Source organism: Callorhinus ursinus, unplaced genomic scaffold (assembly GCF_003265705.2).
Source record: "Callorhinus ursinus isolate GAN/ISIS: 27379988/994484 unplaced genomic scaffold, GSC_fseal_2.0 scaffold65, whole genome shotgun sequence".
NCBI lineage: Eukaryota > Metazoa > Chordata > Mammalia > Carnivora > Otariidae > Callorhinus > Callorhinus ursinus.
This window is the reverse complement of record NW_027397127.1, coordinates 1705564-1711499: the sequence shown is the minus strand read 5'-3', so window position 1 is coordinate 1711499 and position 5936 is coordinate 1705564.

The following is a 5936-nucleotide window of genomic DNA, read 5'->3' as shown; positions in this document are numbered from 1 at the left end:
AGATTAGATGTGGTAGCTCTGGAACCAGACCTCCTATTCACATTCTATGAGATTATTAAACTGGTTGTGTCAATGTTATGTGCTCATCTACTTGGAAAGTATTTAATACTTGTTATGAAATGGATAGGGGGATTAATCTGTCTTCAAAAACAATTGCATTATCTTGTTCATACTCTACCATGGTCAGAGGAAGATTCTTAAGTCTTATCTTAAGCAAGTTAGAGAGAGACTTTAGAGTACTCCTGGGAGAGTTCGAAAATGTATGAAATTCATGAAACCTAGGACTGACACTTGTTTGAGAAAACTAAAGGTGAGAGACTAACTAGTATCATTGTCCTAAGGCAATAAAACAGAGGGCTCTGTTAACAGCAGGCTGAACTTCCACTGAACCTGGGGCAAAGGTACATGTTTTTGAGAAGCAAATGTGGACCTATTTAAAGAAAACCAGCCTGGGGAGTCTTAAAAGGAATGATCTGACTCCAGTACTGCAATAAAACCCAAACCTCATCAGATAAACGAGGATATTTTAAGAAGCCAGTTAAAAAAGAGACATTTTCTCATTAAGAGACCTACAGGGGGAGATCCCTATAATGGAACCTCCAAAAAGAACCCCATAAAGAAGAACCAATAATATTACATTCTCCATATTCAGAGGACCACAATACTAGTTTACCATTTTCCTGTACCTTATGTTTCTTCCTCACTAAAGCTTTATAGGGAACAGAAATCTTGGCTAGTGGGTAAGGAAGAGGTAGATTAGAAAATAGAGAATTGATTTACTCTGCCCTTCTTCCCCAGCTCCAGGCTTCATGTTTGGCTCAGGCTTCACTTGGGAGACAGAAGAAACTTTAAATTAAATTACAATTTAGAGTTTTAAGTATTGTACTGTATTGAAATGAAGTAATGTAGCTATTATATTGGATTAGACCCTTAATGTTAAAACAAAGAGAATATTTGCTTATGATCTAAGAGGAACAATAACAACAAACCCTCTGGGATATGTGTGAGCTTTCAACCAGGATTGGAAAAAAGTAATCATACCAGAGCAGGTTTTAAGGGTCAATAGAAAAAAATAATTAAGTTGGTTTCTGTTTATAACCTATTGATTGAATCCTTGCCATTCAACAAGCAAGTAAGAAAAACAATCAGAATATATGATCTGACACATGGATCTAAGTATTTGTGTTTTGATTTGTGAATTACTTTTTAATGAAAAGTCTTATACTTAATTATATTTAATTTCTGCATTTTTCTTTTAAAAGATAATTACCTTTAAATGCATTTTAGTGTTTATAATAATATATGTTGATCAAAAATAAATTAGATTCACAAATAGGTAGAAAGGAAAAAAGATACCTATGGTTCAACATTTTGTAAATATTTTGGCATATTTCCTTTCAGTTATTTTAAGTATGTTTTCTTGTTTCTAAGTATTTATAAAAATACTAGATTAAAAAGTTTGTCCTTTTTTCTACTTAATTTTAAAATAAAAATCATTTTCAGTGTTACTACAATATGAACCAATACTTTTTACTTTTTAATGATTATGGTTTTATGCTTGATACAGTAACATGCATAGATCCCAATTACACAGTTCACTGAGTTTTGATAATCTTCACTCACGTAACCGTCAACCTAAACAAGATAAAGCGCATTTCCATTTTCTTGAAAGTTCCCTTGTGCCCTTTTAAAATTAAAATTCCCCACCCACAGTCGACCATTTTTCTGATTTTTTCCCATCATATATTAGTTTTGCTTGCCTTCAAATTTCATATAAATAGAATCATACAGTTTATGTTCCATTTTGTCTAGCTTTTTATACCCAAAATATTTTGGAGATTAATGCATGCTGTTGTGTGTATCAGTAGTTAATTCCTTTTCATTGCTGAATAGTATTCCAATGTGTATTCACACATTGGCATTCTCCTGTTGATAGACAGTTGTTTCTAGGTTTTGGCTATTAAGAACAAGGCTGCTTTGAACATCATTGTAAAAATCTTTTTTGCATATATGTGTTTTCATTTCTCTTTGAGTAGAATTACTGTCACAGGTAGTTAATTATTTAACTTTTTTAGAAGCTGCCAATGTTTTATTCCAATGGGTTTTTGCCATTCTTAATATCACTGGCAAGGTTTGAGAGTTCTACATGCTCCACATACTTACTAATATGGGCTTTCGCAGTCTTTTTTTCTTTAAATTTTCATTTTGAAATAATTATAGACTCATACATAGTTGCAAGAGTACATACAGTACTATGAACCTTCCGCCCAGCTTCCTTAAATGATGATATCTTACATAACTATAGTAATAATATCAAAATTGGAAATGGACATAGGTACAATACTGTTTGGTAGACTACAGATCTTATTGTTTCCACCAGTTTTACATGCACTCATAGAGTGTGTGTGTGTGTGTGTTCTGTGTATTATATCTCATGTGTAACTATCACCACAATCAAGATACAGAAATGCCCCATAACAGAGGAACTGAGGAACTCCCATGTGCTACCCTTTTTCAGTTGTATGATTTTCCATACCCCATCACTGTGCCCTGGCAGCCACTAATCAATTCTCAATCTCTATAATTTTTGTCATTTCAAATATGTAAATGGTGATGGTGATCTTTTGATATTGGCTTTTTCACTGAGCATAATGCCCCTGAGATTCATCCAAATTGTTGCATGTATCAATAATTTGTTTCATTTTATTGCTGAATAGTATTCCATAATATAGATATACCAGAGTTTGTGCTACCCTGAAATATGCCACTTTGGCATAAGGATTATTTTGAACTAAAGTCACTTAAAGACTTTGAAAAGCAGATGCAAGAAAAGCATTCTAATCTCTCCTTTTCTTCCTAAAAGCAGGAGATAAAAATTCCCATGTGAAAGATGCCCTTCCTATACCAGGAGAAAAGAAACAGTCTTTGACAGGGGATCAAAGCCAAGAAAATTCTGTACAGACCCTTGTTAAGACATTTCTTATATTCCTTTAGCACCCCCACTTAGTTTCATTACTTTTCCACTGTTGCCTCTTTTTGTTCAACCCAATATGAAAGCATGCAGGTTCCCTCATTTCTTTGGGTCTTCATTCTTTATAAAAGGCTCTCATATAAATCTTATATTAATTTGTATACTTTTCTTCTGTTAACCTATCTTATGTCAGTTTAATTCTCAAGCCTAGCCAAAAAACCATAAAAGGGTAGAAGTAAAAGTTTGCTTTCTGTACACCATTCTACTATTGAAGGATATCTGGGCTTCTTCCAGTTTTTATCTCTTGTAAATATAGGTGCTGTGAAATTTCATGTGTATATTTCTGTATGAATGTTGAATTTGGTTTCCATTTCCCTGGAATAAATGCCCAAGCATTCAATTGCTGGTTTGTATAGGGACTTCATTTTTAGTTTCATAAGAGACTGCCAAACAATTTTCCAGAGTGGCTGTACCATTTTACATTCCCACCAGCAATGTATGCATGATTGTTTCTCTGCACTGGTAACTATTTTTTGTTATTTTACTGTAGCTGTTCTAATAGGTGATGTTGAACGTCTTTTCATATGCTTACTTGCCATCTATATATTTTATTTAGTGGAATGTCTTTTCATATCTTTTGCACATTTTCTAATTGGATCTTTTTGTTTTATTTCTGAGTTTTTAGAGCTCTTTATATATCCTAGATCTAGCTACAGGTCCTTTGTTGGATATGTGGTTTGCAGATATTTCCCTGAATCTGTAGCTTGTCTTTTCATCCTCTTAACAGAATCTTTTTAGAGCAAAAGTTTTAAATTTTGATAAAGTCCAACTTATCATTTGTCCTTTTTATAGATTGTACTTTCAGTATCATGTCTAAGAACTTATCATTTAGTTTTAGCTTCCAAAGTTTTTCTTGTAAGAATTCTTCTAAATGTTTTATAGCTTTACATTGTACATTTAAATTCATAACTTAATACACAGATTTTGAAACAATCTGTGTATAATGTGAGAGCTTTAGGTTGAGGCTCATATTTTGCCTATGGATATCTAATTACTTCCATTACATTTGTTGAAAAGACTGTCTTTACTCCATTGAATTGCTTTTGCAATTTTGGCAAAAATCAGCTGGGGGTATTTATATGGATCTATTTTTGGGCTCTCTATTCTGTCGCACTGATCTGTGTATCTGTCCCTCAGCCAATAACACACTCTTGATTCTACAGCTATGTAAGTTTTAACATTGGATGGAGTGATTCATCTTACTTTATTATTCTTTTCAAAATTGTTTAAATACCACTAAATCTTTTGCCTTTCCATATACATTTTATTTTATTTTTTATTTTTTAAAAGATTTGTTTATTTTAGAGAGAGAGAGAGAGGGCACATATGCTAGTAGGGGAAGGGGCAGAGGCAGAAGGAGAAGCAGACTCCCCGCTGAGCTTGGAGCCAGATGCAGGGCTCAATCCTATGACCCATGATATCATGACCCGAGCTAAAACCAAGAGTCAGATGCTTAACCGACTGAGCCACCCAGGTGACCCTCCATATAAATTTTATATGGCTTGACAATATCTGCCCAAAATCTTGATGGTATTTTGATAATGATTGCATCAAACCTACATATCAGTTTGGGGGAAATTGATATCTTTACTATGGTGATTCTCCAATCCAGGGACACTGTACTCCATTTATTTAAATCTCTAATTTTGTAAATCATTATTTTGTTATTTACAGCATACCATTCCCATACTTTGTTAGATTTATACCAAAGTATTTAATATTTTAGATCAGTTGTAAATGGTATTGTGTTTCTAATTTTAGTTTTTATATGTTCATTGCTAAGACAGAGAAATAAGATATATTTCTGTGTATTAATCTTATATCCTGAGACTTTGCTAAACTCACTTATTAGTTCTAGAAGTATTTTATAGTATCCATGAGATTTTTTTCCTAGACAATTGTATTAACTTAAATAAGGACATTTTTATTTTATTCTTTCTAATCTGTATGTCTTTTCTTACCTTAATGCCATGGCAAGGACTTTCAGTACTTTTGTTAAATAAGAGTAGTGAGAATGCAACAACCTTGACTTGTTCAGTCTTTTTAAATTTTGAAATTCTAGTATGTGAGTTGTGGTATCTCACTTTATTTTAATTTGTATTTTCTTGATGAGTAATGGTGCTGAGAACTTTTAATGGGTTTAATATCCATTCTTATATCTTATAATGGAAAGCTTTATCTCTATGTCCTGTTCTAAAAGCATTAAAATATTATATTTTTACATTTAATTATATAATAATTGACATCAAAATAATTTTGGTATGTAAATACCAAAGATGGGTTTCCCTTCTTTCTGTGTGGATATCCTGTTGCAAGACAAATTGTAGCAAAACATTTTCTTTCCCCATTGAGTTGTATTGGTACTTAACTGAAAAATGAGGTGATATGTATAAATTTATTTGTGACATTTTATTCTATTCTTTTGCTCCAAATGTCTATACAATCCCATAATGTCCTCATTATTATAGCTTTATAGATATCTTGAAATCAGATAGTGCTGGGTCATTGAACTTTGCACTTCTACACAGTATTTTTTTGATCATTTGCATTTCTTTATAAACTTTAGAATCCAGTCGCCAACACATAGATCAGTGGAACAGAATAGAAAACCCAGAAATGGACCCACACCTATATGGTCAACTAATCTTTGACAAAGCAGGAAAAAATATCCAATGGAAATAAGACAGTCTCTTCAACAAATGGTGTTGGGAAAACTGGACAGCAACATGCAGAGGAATGAAACTGGACCACTTTCTTATACCATACACAAAAATAAAGTCAAAATGGATGAAAGACCTAATGTGAGACAGGAATCCATCGAAATCTCAGGGGAGAACACAGACAGTATCCTCTTTGATCTCAGCTGTAGCAACTTCTTACTAGACACGTCTCCAGAGGCAAGGGA